The following is a 19,046-nucleotide window of genomic DNA, read 5'->3' on the forward strand; positions in this document are numbered from 1 at the left end:
AAACCCCCACCCAAGGTTCCGGGTGCCCATACACCAAACCAGCTGCCCATAATACCAGGCGGCTCCCCTAAGATAAAAACGGTATCCTAACTTATGTAGAAACATCAAGACATGACACGGAGTAGAAACTCATCGTTCATGGGGGTAACCGACTTATCCGTGGCTAGAAAGCCAATCATTATCATCAAAATATACCAAGGAGTCAGAGGTGTCTTGGACAAGCTATCTTAACACTAGAATGGTAACAGGACACTTTTATGTCCTTGGACACTTTTGTGTCCTTTTAAGTGACCATTTTGCTTGAATTATTTGAAGAGTATAAAAATGAATTTCTAGGTGCTATATATCCACAAAGTTGCCTTATGAGCTGAAAAAAACTTAGCATTTTTTTTTGAGTATCGATCTCACCATTAACCTTACTCTTGCACAGCATTTTTGAACCTAAACTGTGTGAAAAAACGGGTCCTGTTTTTGGTTTTTTTTCAATTTTTGGCAACTATACCACTCTAAACTTTATGTTTGTGAGGTTTAGATGGCTAGAGGTTAAGCCTTCATAGTTCTCAACATGTTTTGATGCTTGTAGGGAGAGCTAAGTGTTAAAATTGAAAGTTATGACCAATGTTTTTTGGCCAAAATTAGCACTTTTATGATTTTTTTGGTGGCTTTCGTGATATCCAAATTCAATTTTGATTGTGTAAGTGTAATGTATAACATAAAGCTAATCTTCGTTGAGTTTTGGGGGACCTAATATGCTATGTAGCATAGTATATGATGATGGTTGAGTTTTTTGATTGCTGAAGAATACGATACATTTTAGAGTAGCAAGTATAACTTTCTCAATATTGCTAGTTTCTTAGGCCAATTGTGTGTATTTTGTAGGTAGTGACCATATCTAATCATAGACTACAAACGGGGCTAGATATTGAGTAGTTTCTATGGGTTTCTAGAGGTCATAATGCTTAACCCAGTTTTTTCATGTTTGCTGTATTTAGCACTTTATCATTGCCCCCAAGGTTCCAATTGTAAGAGATCCATTATCCTTTTGACATGCTCCATGGCTCCTTTTGAATCCAGAGGTCCAAAGGGAACTAAGAAAACATGTATATAGTATCTGTATTGAGCGTGACTATAGAAACTTTGATGATAGGTCCGCAGAATGGCAAAAATGCAACTTTTTTGTACCTTTTTTTTTGCCAAAAAAAAAAGTGAGGTAAAAGCAACCATATTTTTTGGTCACCAACCCATTGAAGTTAACAGGGCATTTTATCTCATGTCCTACAAAAATCTCCACTCTTATTTATATGCAATCAACCGTAAGAAATTGCTCTTTTGGGCAAAATGCACTGGTCCATCAACTTTGGAGGCTTGTAGCGACCAAGGATGAGAAAAATTACAAGTTTCTTATTTTTTCCATGTGTAGTAGTTAGTGAACTATAAGCTCATGAAAGGATTTTTCAAAATGAGTTGGTCTACTATGGTTTGGAATTTTTTCCCAAAACCCTGAAAGGACACTTTTATGTCCTGTTAGGTTACCATTCTAGTGTTAAGGATGATCAGTCATATCTTTCCTAATTCAACCAATTTTAACCCAAACAATTCTTTCCTATAAATGCCCGTTGGAATTTACCTTTTGTTTTTGGTCAATTATTCTTTTCCTCATTCTTTCTCACTCCTTATGTATGCAATGCTAACTTATAAAAAGAACTTAAACTATTTAAAAACTTAATTGAATAATGCGAAACCCACCTGGGATTGATTGGCCATCTGTTGCTGCGCTGGCGCCTAAAGACTCTCCTTCGTAGGCCTACTACTAGGCCCGACTTCGTTGTCGTACGACGCTCTAGTTCTTTGTAAAGCTACGTCCTCATCATTAGATGTAGGATTTTCTCGGGTCCTTTTAGGTGTCATAACTTCTTATCCTCATAAAAAGACTTAATCGATTAGAGGTTTATTTGAATAATCTCTTTTCTTTTCCTTTTTACCCAAAAATAAGGATTTTTGGAGTAAGTAGGTATCCTTGATAGTTAATTGGATGAGATATTTCTCCTGTAACTTCTTTATACTATGAGTAATTTTTCATAATTACCATTTTATTAGGGAAGCCATTTACTAGGTTTACCCTTGATCTATATTCCATGAATATTTTACACTTAACCTTAGTAAATTATAAATTCCTATCGGCTAATGGATTACTCACCCTAAATTGTAATTTGATATGTTCTATCTTTAGGAATTTTCATAAATTTAATTTATAACCTTTTCCTTCTATACTTATGGTCTAATTTAGGCAAAATTTTGCTAATAGTAATTTGTTATACCAACCATTTATGCTGAGGTAATTGTCCCACCCTTCAATAGTGATTTTGGACCTCAGGTGTTTATTTGGTAATTAGATAAATTTATTTACTAATTTCCTTTTTCTATTTTATACGCAAAATCGGTTACTTTTATTGAAGATAAATACCTAAACCATATATCTGAGGTTGGGATATTGCATTCCTCAAGGTGTGTTCTACCTCTGATATTTATATCAAAGGTTTTTGGATTTATAATTAGGTCAATTAATTATCTGAGTTTGACATAATTATCACGGGTTTCCTAACATATAGTTAACTTCTGATAAATAACTCAAAGCAATTTGAACCAATTTACTAATTTTTCCCTTTTAATTTGTCTTAAAAACAAAGTATTTCTACTAAAGTAATTAGGTAAATGAATTATCTAAGCTTGACATAATTATCACACATTTCCAAACATGTAGTTATCCTCTGATAAATAACTCAAACCAATTTGAATCCATTTGCTAATTTCCCTTATTTAATTTGTCCTAAAAACAGAGTCATTCTTCTAAAGTAATTAGGTAAATTAATTATCCGAGCTTGACATAATTATCACTTGTTTTCTAATATGTAATTAACTTCTGATAAATAACTCAAAGCAATTTGAATCAATTTACTAATTTTTCCCTTTTAATTTGTCCTAAAAATAGAGTATTTTTATTAAAGTAATTAGGTGAATTAATTATCTAAGCTTAACATAATTATCACAGGTTTCCTAGCATGTAATTATCCTTTGATAAATAACTCAAAATTGTTTGAATCCATTTTCCTATTTAATTTGTCCTAAAAACAGAGTAATTTTGCTAAAGTAATTAGATAAATTAATTATTTGAGATTGAAATAATTTTAATGGGTTTCCTAACATGTAATTAACCTCTGATAAATAACTCAATAGATTTTGAGTCAATTTGATATTTTCTCTAAAAAATAGTGTAATTCTTTTTAATTAATTATGAAAATTACTCAAAAAATTATAAGATAATTTTTCTAGCTTAATGACTGTCTAATGCAGCTCTGATAATTACCTCAACGTAATTTTAACTTAATTAATATATTTTTCATTAATTTATGATTAATTTGGATAATTTCAGCCCTAATATGATAGGATAATTAATTAGCTTAATATTCTCAAGCTTTAATTACAACAATCACTAGAGAATATTTAATTAAGAGAGGATTTATGAATATACATAGGCCTAATTTTTAATTTATTAAGAAAATAGATTAATCTAGCCTTGCTAATTAAGAAGGATTAAGCTAATTACCGTTTAAGTTAATCAACTAGAGCTCAATCTCTAGTCATTTCTGCGTAGTGGTCTCTCTAGATGAGAGAGAGTGTGTCAAGGCTCCGAGTTTGTCAAACTGTGAAGCAAGGGGTCCTATTTATAGGTTTCTGGCACTCACAAGCTCTCACAGGCTGTAAAAGACAGTTACTTGCACTTCAAGCAGTCACCAGGCTGAAGATGGCGCCCCTTGCTGCTATTTGAGTCCTTGGCAGGTTCATCATAGCTCCACACTGCTCCCTCAGCTTCCAGAATTGATTTTGACTATTTTCACAGACTTTTAATGATGAAAATTGGAAATATCAGTAAATTTTAGAACCTTAGGATAAGAAACTCTTTGATAATAATAATTACTGAAATCATCTAATTTTACTTAGCTAATTGAATTCCTATTGTAGCCTTTCAGGTCCCGTAACTCTTCCAGATTTTATCGGAATCTTATTCTGAAAATTTCTAGCCCGGGGTTTGCTGTGCTTAAGATTTCAAAAATACCAATATTTGCCACGGTCGACAATTCTACATTGCTTTTTCAATAATCATATCAGTTGAACTAAGCTTTATACCATCTTAAGATTTCAAAAACTGGAAACCTTAGAATCACCCCAACTTAAGAATTTGAGATGCCCTCATCTCAACCGAAAGTGGGAAAATCTTTGAGAAGAGAAATTCATCCTCCCAATTGGCATCTTCGAAGGGATAACCTTTCCACTTTACCAAAGGTTACTGATTACTCTAAGAGTTCTTTCTAGTTTCTGGTTGGAGTTGCTTGCTAGTCAATTTTTCCTCAAGAAACTCTTAGTGTTGAGCCCATCTTAAAAACCTTTACAAACCATTCGTATCATCTCAAAAACCAGGTTAAATAAATTCCAAAAAAGATTCATACATCCACCTTGTAACCATGAACGCGCTTGGTCTAACTGACTATTCAGAGCAATCAGCGTTCGACAAGTATCATGTATTTCAGCTTTGCCAATCTGAATGCGCTCGGCGTGTTCTTGCCATCCTGAGCAATCTGCGTTCGGCACAAGATTCCACCATTGCACCAGAGGTACCCCCTGTGTGCTCTAACCTGGTTGACCAACAATATGTAAAGGGTTTTAAGAAGTATCATACCAAGAGTTTTTTTCGGCTTCCTATTAGTCTCGTACCTTAATACTTTCATATCTAGGTCATTTCCAACGAAGGCTATCGTATGCACGAAGAATGTGAGTTGGTTTCTTGATAACTATCTCATTCTCAAAATTCAAAATCTTTTCATACTATCGAGAACTTTTGTCTCATTTTCTAGATCAACCCTTGATTTCTTGATTGAATACTAACTTAACTTTAGATTCCTTAAGTAATTTGGGAAAGAAAGTAATGTATACCATTATATAAGTAACTCAAAGTTTTACATTATCGGCTTATAGTGGTTTACAAAACTGCCTATTGCTGTTGAACTCTAGGATTACCAACTGTAGCCAAGCAAGTGGCTCTTTCATCTTCCTCGTTCATTAAGGTTGGTTCTCACAAGATGGACTACTCGTGGGATTATCTATGCAGTGTTGCTTCCACCAAAGTTTGGCATCTCCGCCGTGAGACGGAACATACCTAACATTGTTTGGTTTTCCTAAGCAGTTCTTGCAGTTTTAAAATAGTCGTCCATAGCATCTAACCATGCTTCAACATCTCGCTCTAAATTGGGTCCCTCTCCCTTGAAAGTAGGGAGTTGAGCTTGCTTTAATAGTAATTTTTTCTCTTGAGCAACAGTGTAAAGGCTATTTATACGAGTATTTCTCTGAAATTGAATTAGTGGAATTTAGTACCAGATGAAGTCTCTCTTACTTATGCTTTTAACCTATCTCATACTGAAAACTTTTGCACAAAGGATGAAGACAATCACCAAGCCATAAAAAAAACTGATTATAGCATATCCGTGAGAACCATAATTTCAGGACAAGGGTCCTGTAACCTAAGAACTAGGATGGTCATGGACTACGACCAAGGGTCGGGCTAGACAGTGTCGACAGGGGATCCGTCTAGGGCAAGGGGCTAGGAGACTGCCTATATAAAGGGAGGTTAGGAGGAGGATCCTTAGTCTAGTTTCCCCTAGTTCTTACATTGGTATCAGAGCTTAGGTTAGCTAGGAAGTCTCTGTTCCACTCTCTCTCTAGGCGTGGTCACTTTTTGCTCCTAAAAATAGGGCCTTGAGGTGAGAACCGTGGCTTTTGTAGGGTTTTTACCAAATTTAGTAAGGGGACTGCCTAAATCGGGTACCCTCTCCCGTTTTGGAAGCGAAGATGTGGTGCATGGAGTTGCGCACTCTTGGGCTTGACAGGAGAGCCTAGGCGAAGGGGGTGTGCTTCCAAGAGCTCGCTGCCATTAGCCGCTTGAGCAAGCCGCACACAGTTTCCTTGTGAGCTCTCGTCTCTGCTCGTGTTGCCTGCATTTTTTTCCCTTCAAGAAGTTGCTCGATTTCATATGGCATGGCCAATTGCCACAAAATTTTGAGCCTTGGCCATTCTTGGTGGCCCTTCCCACAAGCAAGGTGGCTCACAAGCAAGAGCCTTCGTGTGCGGGGCAAGCAACAAGCCGTCTCAGCTTTTCATTGAGTCTCACGACTTACAAGCTACGCTCAGTTATTACAAAAAATTCCAGATACATGCATATTTTTACAATTGCGACAGTTTCAATTAGCGTTCATGCAACATAATCGCCAAAGCTTTCAATAATCAAGATTTCTGACAATGATGACGCTTCAACCATCTACACTACACGATTTCAGTCGTCTTGTGAAGCCACGGTCGATTTTTTACGCCGCTTGTGGAAATTATGTTTTTTTGACGGTCAGGTGCTACGACGCATAAGTGGAGTTACCTCTCTTGGCAAGTGCTATCCACATTAGGTATTTTTTTCTGAGTACTTCTTTCACTGCACTGTGTTGCCATGGATTCGGATATCAACATGACATTCGATTTTGAGCAAAGTATTCCTCATCCTTCCAATGACGGACGGATCCTCTCAAGGAGAGTACCAGCGACGCTGCGACAGGAGAAGATACTTATGAATTGCTCGATAATAAAGAATTTCATGCACTTTAGACACGCATGACAGTCATGGATGAAAATTATAAATCTTTAAATGAAAATGTTACTAAACTTTCCACATTAGTCATTCAATTAATGCAACAGCAGACTAAGAGTCCTACTGGCACCCACATGCATGAGCACGTTGGAACACAAGGGCAAGGCCCAATTAATGAAACACTGCATACTCTCACTGCCAAAGAGGTAGATGACTTGTTAAAGAAGTTTAAACCACCAGTTTTCAAGGATGAAGGCCGGGACCGCAATAAGGATACAATGAACATCTTTCTTAGTAAATGGGATGAAATTCACGCCTTACGGCATACTCCGGATGCATTCAGAGCTTTGCAAACAAGCTTAACTCTAGAAGGCAAGGCCTACAAATGGTAGATGTCTCTCAAGGAGAAGAATATCATACCACAGATTTGGGAAGCCTTTGAATCAATGTTTAGCAAGGAAATTTTGCCTACAAACCAAGCCAATCAAAATTGGACCGCTTGGGACACATGTTCCATGCGCCAATATCCATCACTCCTTGAATATATATCTCACTATCGGGACGTCATCCTCAAGTTGGAAGGCTTGGATACCTTTCAACAAGTACGAGGGTTCATACGAGGTGTGACTCCAAAACTTAAGAAGTATGTCAAGACCTAAGACCCTAAAACACTTGAGGAAGCCATAGTGAAAGCACATATTCATGATGACCCTGATGATAAGAAAACACATAATAGTAACGTGCCTACTAGTATACATGGTAATACACGCACTCAGTATGGGCACAATAAAAGAAAATTTCTAGTTGCTAATTCAAATGCATCTAAGAAACCCAAGGGGTCCAGGGGTCCTCTCTCTCCTGAGGATTTTGATAAAGCCAAGAAAGAGAAGCTATGTTTTCAATGCTTAGGAAGAGGCCATGACAAAAAGGATTGTCCCAAGGGAAAATCTTCTGCTCAAGGGAAGGAGAAAGCAATGCATATGGTGCAACTATTGCCTCTTGAGTCTTCCTCAAAATTCTCCACCGTGGAAGTAACACACACTGAGGTGGTGCATGAATGCTGTCTCACAGCTTCCATGTGGCAACAAACCTTTGGACCACATGAGTTAGTATGTATACACGAATATCTTCAAGGGCACAAGGTGTGCATCTTGGTAGATGACGGTGCTACTCACAGTTTCATCAATTATGGATCGGTGAAAAAGCTCAAACTGCCTCAAACTCCGAGTACCCACCGCTTCCTGACCAGTTGATCCTCCAAGTGGAAGGAGAAAATCTCTTATCTAGCCACTTCATCACGCTTTTTCGCATTGAATAGTGTCGGGATAGGCAAGCTCTCATAAACCGTACGTTGAAATCCATGGATTTGCAATAGGCCTGATGGAAATCTTCCTGCAAAGATGGGGGATAATTCTCTTTCTTTCTTTCTCTCCCTCTTTTTAATCAAATATCTCTTTACTAGAATTCATCAAGATCACTTATTTCAACCTAACACATTAACTTCTCCCTAGGTCCAAGACTTTAATTAACACACGCTCTGATACCACTTGTGAGGTCCCCAACCCGCCAATACCAAAATCGAGATGGGATCCTTGACAGGTCTCTAGGTCTGATAAAAATCAGAGTCTCTAAACAAGAAAAATTCAAGGCATAGACCTTTACCATTGACAATGGCTTGGGTCTATAGCCTTAGAAAAAGACCTAGTCCTGTCTCGCAGCGAAAACGGGACAACGTATCAAAAGTCCAAAAAACTATTTCGGCCCTATAACTGCCACAATTGGGCTAAGGTATCCTCAACCAACGCTTTTTCCCCCCTAACATATGTGAGGGCACAGGCGCTGGTGGACTCATCTTCCAAGTGAAGAAGTTTTCCAAACGTTTTTAGTGTGCGGGGATGGATAATTACCTGACTAATCAGGTCCACTCGTCCATGATTGACAACCTTAGTCAATCCCCACTTACCACCCCGCACTCACACATGATTCTTTGGTTATTTAATTACTACCACGTTCTTATCACAATGAAAATAATGATTCCTTTTATCCTTCATAACAGAATTTTATTAAAACAGCCCTTGAAAATTGTATTGAAAACATTGTTTTAGCAAATAGACATCTTTAAACTTAAGACATGGTACTGTCAATCAAAACATTATCCATAGTAACCATGACCAGTACTCTTCTTGTCTCAAGACCACCTAAGGGTGAAAAAAAACGGCACCCATTCCTTATTCATAATCCAGAGTGGATAAACCCCCACCCAAGGTTCCGGGTGCCCATACACCAAACCAGCTGCCCATAATACCAGGCGGCTCCCCTAAGATAAAAACGGTATCCTAACTTATGTAGAAACATCAAGACATGACACGGAGTAGAAACTCATCGTTCATGGGGGTAACCGACTTATCCGTGGCTAGAAAGCCAATCATTATCATCAAAATATACCAAGGAGTCAGAGGTGTCTTGAGAAAATCTGTCTTAAGGATGATCAATTATATCTTTCTTAATTCAACCAGTTTTAACCCAAACAATTCTTTCCTATAAATGCACGTTGGAATTTACCTTTCATTTTTGGTCAATAATTCCTTTCCTGATTCTTTCTCACTCCTTACGTATGTAATGCTAACTAATAAAAGAACTTAAATTATTTAAAAACTTAATTGAATAATGTGAAACCCACCTGGGATTGATCGGCCATCTGCTGCTGCGTTGGTGCTTGAAGACTCTCCTTCGTAGGCCTACTACTAGGCCTGGCTTCGTCGTCGTGCGACACTCTAGTTCTTTTTAAAGCTACGTCCTCATCATCAGATGTAGGATTTTCTTGGGTCCTTTTAGGTGTCATAACGTCTTATCCTTATAAAAAGACTCAATTGATTAGAGGTTTAATTGAATAATCTCTTTTCTTTTCCTTTTTACCCAAAAATAAGAATTTTTGGAGTAAGTAGGTATCCTTGATAGTTAATTGGATGAGATATTCCTCTTGTAACTTCTTTATACTATTAGTAATTTTTCATAATTGCCATTTTATTAGAGAAGCCATTTACTAGGTTTACCCTTGATCTATATTCTATGAATATTTTATACTTAATTTTAGTAAATTATAAATTCCTATCAGCTAATGGATTACTCACTCTAAATTGTAATTTGATATGTTGTATCTTTAGGAATTTTTATAAATTTAATTTATAACCTTTCCCTCCTATACTTATGGTTTAATTTTGGTAAAATTTTGCTGATAGTAATTTGTTATACTGACCATTTATGCTGAGGTAATTGTCCCACCCTTCAAGAGTGATTTTGGACCTCAGGTATTTATTTGGTAATTAGATAAATTCGTTTACTAATTTCTTTTCTCTATTTTATACGCAAAATCGGTTACTTTTATTAAGGATAAATACCTAAACTATTTATTTGAGGTTGGGGTATTTATCATGGATTCCTCAAGGTGTGTGATACCTATAATATTTATATAAAAGGGTTTTGGATTAATCTACTATATTCCCTCTTCTATCTTCCCCTAAAAATAATTATCTAAGGATAACATAATTATCACGGTTTTCCTAAGGTGTAATTAACCTCTGATAAATAACTCAAACCATTTAGAATTAATTTACTAATTTCTCCCTTTTAATTTGTCCTAAAAATAGAGTAATTCTGCTAAAGTAATTAGGTAAATTAATTTTTTGAGCTTGACATAACTATCACAAATTCACTAACATGTAGTTATCCTCTAATAAATAACTCAAACCAATTTGATTCCATTTGCTAATTTCTCCTATTTAATTTGTCCTAAAAATAGAGTAATTATGCTAAAGTCATTAGGTAAATTAATTCTCTGAGCTTGAATAACTATAAAAAATTCACTAACATGTAGTTATCCTCTAATAAATAACTCAAATCAATTTGATTCCATTTGCTAATTTCTCCTATTTAATTTGTCCTAAAAATAGAGTAATTCTGCTAAAGTCATTAGGTAAATAATTTCTCTGAGCTTGACAGAACTATCACGTGTCTTTCAACATATAATTAATCTCTGATAAATAACCCAAAGCAATTTGAATCAATTTACTAATTTTTCCCTTCTAATTTGTCCTAAAAACAGAGTATTTTTGCTAAAGTAATTAGGTAAATTAATTATCTAAGCTTGACATAATTATCATAGATTTTCTAACATGTAATTATCCTCTAATAAATAACTCAAACCATTTTGAATATGCTAATTTTCTCTATTTAATTTGTCCTAAAAATAGAGTAATTCTGCTAAAGTAATTAGGTAAATTAATTATCTGAGCTTGACATAATTATCACGGGTGCCCTAACATGTAATCAACCTCTGATAAATAACTCAAAGCAATTTGAATCAATTTATTAATTTTCCCCTTTTAAATTGTCCTAAACATATAGTATTCTTACTAAAGTAATTAGGTGAATTAATTATCTGAGTTTGACATAATTATCACAAGTTCCCTAATATGTAATTAACCTCTAATAAATAACTCAAACCAATTTTTACCATTTTCTAATTTCTCCTATTTAATTTGTCCTAAAAACATAGTAATTCTGCTAAAGTAATTAGGTAAATTAATTATTTGAGCTTGAAATAATTTTAACAGGTTTCCTAACATGCAATTAACCTTCAATAAATAACTCAAAGCAATTTGAATCAATTTACTAGTTTTTCCTTTTAATTTGTCCTAAAAACAGAGTATTTCTACTAAAGTAATTAGGTAGATTAATTATCTGAGCTTGACATTTATCACGGGTTTCCTAACATGTAGTTAACCTCTGATAAATAACTCAAGATATTTTGAGTCAATTTGATTATTTTCTCTTTTAATTTTCTCTAAAAAACAACATAATTCTGTCTAATTAATTATGATAATTACTCAAAAAATTATAAGATAATTTTGCTAGCTTAATGACTATCTAATGCAGCTTTGATAATTACCTCAACTTAATCTAAACCTAATTAATATATTTCCCATTAATTTATGGTTAATTTGGATAATTTCAGTCCTAATATGATAGGATAATTAATTAGCTTAATATTCTCAAGCTTTAATTACAACAATCAGCAGAGAATATTTAATTGAGAGAGGATTTATGAGTATACATAGGCCTAATCTTTAATTTATTAAGAAAATAGATTAATCTTACCTTGCTAATTAAGAAGGATTAGGCTAATTACCGTTTAAGTTAATCAACAAGAGCTCAATATCTAGTGATTTCTGCGTAGCGGTATCTCTAGATGAGAGAGAGTGTGTCAAGGCTCCGAGTTTGTCAAATTGTGAAGCAAGGGATCCTATGTATAGGTTTCTGGCACTCACAAGCTCTCACAGGCTGTAAAAGGAAGTTGCTTGCACTTCAAGCAGTCACCAGGCTGAAGATGGCACCCCTTGCTGCTATTTAAGTCCCTGGTAGGTTCATCATAGCTCCACACTGCCCCCTCAGCTAACACATCTTTACACTCTAAGTAGTTAACCAACATCATTGTTCTAAAGATTTTCACATCAAGCTTTGCAAAGAAATCCACAAAGACAATAATGGGCATAAACATTGTAACTCTGCTCAGCTTGCTTGCAATGTTGGCCTTTAGACAATTTCGGATCTCATAAAAGATATTGAATCTATAGATTTCACTTGTTATTGAGCTTGGCAATGGCCATTCTCCACTTTTGAAAGGAGGCAGTGCAACCTTGGTGACAATGCCCAATCCTTCATAGATTTGGTGGGACATAAAAATGATAATAAAAAAATATCCCTTTTTTTTCCAAAGAACTATTTGTTATCCCTTTGTAAATCTCTTCACCAATGGATCCATGCCGGACATCTAAAATATCTATGACACACTCCATTGGTTGCCATTCCTCTATGCATGAAGGATGTAGGTCTGTAATGAGCATAGTAGAGAACCACAAACCAAAATCATAATAATCTAAAAAACAAGAAAAGAACCAACCACAAACAAGAAGACAAGTATGAAACACTTACAATTAGCTCTGTGCAGAGGAAGATTTGAGCTTTTGGATTGCCAGTGAAGCTCCATGTGCATGTGAACATGCTGCACCAAAACCTCTTTCATTGTCTTCTTGGATCCAACAAGTGAAAAGTATTTCACTCTCTTTTCCATCATGACAAGAATGGTTCTTGGATGAGGCTTTTCTTCTCCTACTCTGCTGCATTATAATCCAACTACCCTTGGTTATAGATATTGGGATCCATTGGTTGTGCTCATCTAAGGTGGCATAAGTGGTGATAGATTCAATGGATGTGCTAGGGCGTTTGGATTGGGTGGACTCCATTGCTTAAGGAGAATAGGATGCAGAGCAGCTGAGGGTGAGAAGAGGACAGTAGAAAGAGGAGGTGAGACAAAGAGATGTGGAAAGAGAAGGGGGAAAAAGACCGTGAGAAGATTCAAAAAATCTTTGGGGTTGGTGAAAGAGACATTTTTGAGGTAAAAGACACATATTCTTAAGAGCGACCTCAAATTTTGGCTCAAAGAATATTCATTTTAGAGAATTAAAAGTAATTTCCAAAAAGAAGATTTCATAACAAAAGCCCCCCCCCTCATTGGCTTAGAGCACTCTCTCTCTAAACATTAAAAGAAAAAAAAGTCAAATATAATTTTCAATAAGAAGATTTCATAACGAAAGCCCTCCCCTCATTGGCTTAAAGCACTCTCCCTCTAAACATTAAAAGACAAAAAAGAGACCTCAAAACTTCCCCTAATGTTTGAGTTTGGGAGATAAGGTTTTGATCTTTTAGCTCTATTGATCAATGCTTGACCTGCACTAGAGGTATGGTGATATCCTGCACTAGAGGTATGGTGATATCCTGCTCTTCATTCTCATCCTCTTCATCAACAATGGTTTGAAACTTCAATGGCGTATCTCTGTTTTCGGGCTTTATTTCACTAGTAAGTTCTATGTCTATCTCTATCTCCTCACTATCTGATGATTTCTTCTTAGATCCTTGTCCTCTTATCTTTCTAGTGCCAGGTGTCAACGAAGGACATCCTACCGCCCAAAGTGCAAGTTTAGACTTGTGAAAAATATCAATCTGAGAGTCAACCGACGTGGGTCAATCATTCCTAGTGCTTGGTAGGCTATTTTGGTGAGCACTGGCCCCCCATTCATGTAGGTTTTATTCTTTTCACTACTCTTGATATTGACCTCAACAAGGTTTTCAAGAATGTAGTTGCCCAAACCACAACGGATAACTCTCTGCTCAATAAGCCCCATCGCCATAACAACTACAATGTGTAGATTTGGCTCTGTGTATCTTGGTGGCTTTTGCACCTTTAGGTATTGGGAGATCAGCCGCAATGGTAGCTCAGTTTTTTACTACAACAGATCCTTGTATGTGAATTTGTGGCCTTGCTACTTGACAAATGCTTTGTAATTGTCAGTAGCTTGGTTAATAAGGTCGGTGGTGATCCGAACCTTAACCGTCTCCCCATCTTTGTTAGTCAGAGTTGCCTTCCCATTATACTGTATAGAGCTCATCAGTTGATGGGCTCTCTAGAAGTTCGTGCCCCATGGAGATAACCTTAAGAAGGTGTCCATTTGCAAGCATTTGTATCCCTTGATCACTTCTCTTTGATGCAAAGTCCATAGCTCCTTTGGAAATATGTTGTTTTGACTTTCGTTATGTTGACTGCTTGGAATTCCAATGAAAATGTTGGCCGATATCTTTGCGAGCTCCTCCTTTGAAATGTGAGCTTTTTCATTGGATGATATTTTCACCACTTGGTAGGGGGGAGCCTCACCTTGCTTTCTTGGTCTTCTATGAAATTTGGCATCAGAAAATCATTCAATTAGCTCCTGAAGTTGGCCAAAAAGTTGTCTAGAAAGTAAAAAAAAAACAAACTTGATTATAAAATGAAAAATGACCATAACTTGATAAAAACAAGTCCAAACTTCACCAATGCATCTAGGACAACTCTAAGTTGGGTTTATACGCCCATACATAAAAAATTGTATGTATATTTTGATTATATACGTTGTATACCCGTATTATACACGTATTTCCAAATAAACCTTATTTTGATCGAACTATATTTTGATCAAAATATAGTTCAATCGAAATATTGTTCGCCTTATAAAAAAAGGCACCGCGATAGTTCAAACGAACTGTTTCACTAGAGCGAGAATTGCTAGAGAGAGAGAGAGCAGTGACAAAGACAGAGAGAGCCGAGCAGAGCAGAGACAATCCGAGATGAGCCGAGCCAAGCAGATAATTTTTCTTCTAATCTTTTATGTTTTTTTTTGTGAATTTTATTTGCTAACGCTGTTGTCATGGAGCTTTGCTCGCACCTTAGTGTTAGTTTGCATCTTGTTTTTGCTAATGCTGTTGTAGTGGAGCATTGCTCACACCTCAGTGTTAGTCTACAAGTTTAGACACCCGTCCTTGACTGTGTTGATCCTCGTGACACACTGCAAGGGGGGTTAGACTTTAGACGCTTCGTCCTTGACTGTTGCTGACCTCCGTGTCGCACTGCAGGGTGTATCTTAGGTTGTACAATTAGATTTTCCATCCCTGATTGTTGCTAACCACACCGAGTCACAGTGCAAGGAGGAGCTAGGTATCTTACATCTTTTCTTCCTAGTTGTTGCCGACCATTATGTTGCGTTGCTGGAAGATCAGATTTAGAAAAATAGATTCTTTGTCTTTGTCTGTTGTTGACCATCGTGTTGCACTACAGAGAGGATTTTAGGGTTGCCAAATCCTTTGTTCTTGACTGTTGTTGACCATCACGTTGCACTACAAGAAGATTAGATGTAATAGATTCTTTGTCTCTATTTGTTACCCCCACCCTGTCGCATTGCAAGGAGGGGTTTAGGGTTGTCAAATACTTTGTTCTTGACTATTGTTGATCATCGTGTCGCACCGCAAGAAGATTGGATTTAGTAGATTCCTTGTCTCTGATTGTTGTTGATCACCATGTCTCACTACAAGGAGGGGTTTAGGGTTTTTAAATCCATTGTTCTTGGTTTTTGCTGACCATCGCATCACAATGCAGGGAGATGGATTTAATGGATTCTTTGTCTTTGGTTGTTGCTGACCACCGTGTCGCACTGCAAGGAGGGAATATATATTTTACATCCTTTGATCTTGAATTCTTTGAGCAAGGATAAGATTGAAGGCTCTTCAAAACATCCTAGGACAGAAGAGGATGTACCTCTTCCTTCAAGTGTTGTCAAAAAATCTAATATCTAATATCTAACCAACCCAAATGATTCTCTCATATTAAACTGATCACTTAATGTGGGAGAATAAACGGGAACAAGGGTTAATATATAGACATGTGCTTATAGATCTATCTCAACACGGGGCCAATGGTAAAGGGGCCCAAATGATAGATGGTCTATCAAAGAGAAAGGCTAACCAATGTAGCATAAGACCTTAGGGTTAGCTTCATTGAAGACCTCCAATAATGTGTGTAAAAGTCCTCTGACCTTAGGTAAACTAGGACTGACCTTGAGGCACAGGAACCTGACCCAGCTCAAGGTGCTTGTCATGATTGATGACTAAGGTGCTTGAGGTGCTTGACATGCTTGAGATGCTAGGGTTGCACTTGAGGTGAGAACCTAGCCCAAGATTAAGTGCTTAAGGGCCAAGCTTGTGGTGGGAATTGGGCCTATGCATGAGGGGCTTGAGGTGTCAAAAAATCAAATATTCAATCCCTACAAGGAGGGGGCGATCCCTACATGAGGGGGGATGAGAGAGAACACCCACACACTCACACAAGGCATGCATGGTAAAAAGAAAGCAAAAGAGACGCTTGTCAAGTTCCTCCTCATGTTGCCCCCATGGTGTGCATGAAGCCTATTGGTTGGCCACCCAAGGGGTTTTAGGTGATTTGATTAATTGATTTTGCATTTATCTAGCCCTCTCTCTCAAAGGGAAAAGGGGGACACTTGTCTCAAGGCTACTCTTGCTGCTTGTAATGCCTCCTGCTTATGATTAGCTAGGAATGGAGGGGTCCAATGAGCTTCAAGCATGAGCTACAAGGGGGGGTCAACCCAAGCAAGCTAGGGGGTTGCTTAGGGGGTATACTCACCCGCACACACTCACAAACACTCTCATTGTGTGCTATGCAAAGTGCAAGAGCTCCCTCTCCTTCTCCAAGCAAGTAGAGGTTGAGAGCCTACACCAACACTCTTGGCTATGGAGTGCAAATCCAACCAAGAGCCATGCTTCAATGCTTAAGCTTGCCATCTCCTTCTTCTTCATTACTATGCTATTATGTATGCTAGCAACAAGAGTTATGATAAGTGAGGAACTGATTCTTTCTCCTACGAAATGTTTCTTCTTCCTCTTCCCTACCCTCATTTCCTGCTAGCTCTCTCCACCTTCGAAGGTGTTTGAGGTCTTGGGACTGAGGCTTGGGATAGTTAAATCTTTCTTCAAGTTTATGTTATGTTTGTGATGCATGAAGCTTTGCATCTTCATTGCATCACCTAGGTCACAAGGAACACAAAGATTGTATTGTAACAAGTCTCTCTTAATGGAGAAATCATAATACAAATACCTATTGGAGGGGGGACGTGATCCACATAAATCCGGTCCTCAATTGTTGTCATGTTCTCTTAATTCTCTCTCTTGCAAAAGTATTGTTCATGCCAAGTTAACTAATTGCTATGATTATGTTGCTATCTTCAATTGTTCACCTGCTATGCTCACAAAGTCATTTCTCAAAAGTACTCTCATTAATTTTCGCTACTCTCAAATTAAATAGTCCAATTCCATTACATTAGTATCAGAGCATTCGATTTCTCTTTTCTTGCTTAAGAAGAGAGGTCCTTAAGTTGGCTATAAATGGTTGATGTTGTTAATTATATTAGGGTAAGTGGAACTAGGATCTATTATCGGTTTTATCCAAACCCTTAGATAGACCTAAAATATGGGATTTAAGCCTTTGTTTGAATGGAGCCCATAATGTTGGCTATCATGTTGTAACCAAATCTAGCTTGAGGCCTATTGATGATTAGACCAGCAACAAACGTTTTTGTCATAAATGGTGTGCAATGTGTGGTGATATTTCAAACCAGATCTTTAATCGTATTTTTAGTTACATCTTTAAAGTTCTTCAAGTTAAGGTTTTAAAGTATCAGTTGAGTTGGATCACTGAAATCCTCTAAACCATCTCTCTTTTCTAAGTGCTAAGACCTATCTCATTAAAGTTAGTTATTTTGCATTTCAGGTATGGAAGATATTGCTCCCGACCAAAATGTACCGAAGCCTAACAATCCTTTGCTTAATCATGCATTGGCTCAACAAATTTACAAAGAGGAAGAGATTCGGGTGGCTCAAGGAGATCTCAATGCTTTGGCTGCATCCCAAGAAGAAGAATAAGAACTTCAAGGGGAGCCACTGAATTATAGGCAATGCAAATAGCTATGTCTGAATCACTTTGTGCGCAATACATTATTTTGAGTCAGTGGAAATGCTAAGGCTTTCGCTCCCTTGAAGGTTTCAAATTTGCAACACACTATCATTGCAAGAAATATCCTTTCAAGATTTATCCAAGTGTACAAATCGCCACCAAATAATAATAAAGTGGCAATTTATTTTGTGCAACAATGCTATTCGTATTATGTATTGTGGCTCAAAGTAGATTGGAACAATTGTCCCACTATAAGAGGCGTTGGCAAAGGACACTCAATCGAGAAGATTCATGCACGGGAAGCCAATCAAGAAGATCCTCCTCGCAAGAGAGGTTACACATATTTGCCCAAAGAAACCGCATTGATTCAGCATCTTGCAACCCAAGGCGTGAATTTGGCAAGTCAAGGAGAGACCCTAGCCATTGTGTGCACTCGTATAGCAGAGCTAGAAAGAAAGTTGGCAGGGTACGAGGCAAGGTATGGGCTTATTAATGTCTCTTTGGAGGACAAGCCCATGAATTAAATTAAATCTCCCAAACAATACTAAACTCTTTTTGTATCTTAAATCTCAAGATTTATAACTAAAACCTCTTTTTGACAATGATAGAGAGTAGATGGAGAGAAAGAGAGACAATGAGAAAGGAAGAGGAAGAGAGAGAGAGAGAGAGAGAGAGAGAGAGAGAGAGAGAGAGAGAGAGAGATTGTGAAGCTAAACTCCACATAACTTTTGCATTGCAAAATTAATTGAGAGTATAGTACAAACTTTATAGCTCATCCGTCCCCTCAATCACAAGCACCATGTCACCAATTTCTTCAACATCTGAAAATTCCAGATCAATCTCTTCTGGGTTCCATTCCATTCCATTTCATCATCTAAGTTGAGCTCATTTCCAATTGCTTCGTGTGTTTGAAAGCGCTTGAACCTTTCTTCTATGGCACGCGTGGATAACTTTGTTGGCTTATGCATAAGC

This window comes from Adiantum capillus-veneris, chromosome 25, assembly GCF_014529385.1.
Source record: "Adiantum capillus-veneris isolate H3 chromosome 25, ASM1452938v2, whole genome shotgun sequence".
Classification (NCBI taxonomy): domain Eukaryota; kingdom Viridiplantae; phylum Streptophyta; class Polypodiopsida; order Polypodiales; family Pteridaceae; genus Adiantum; species Adiantum capillus-veneris.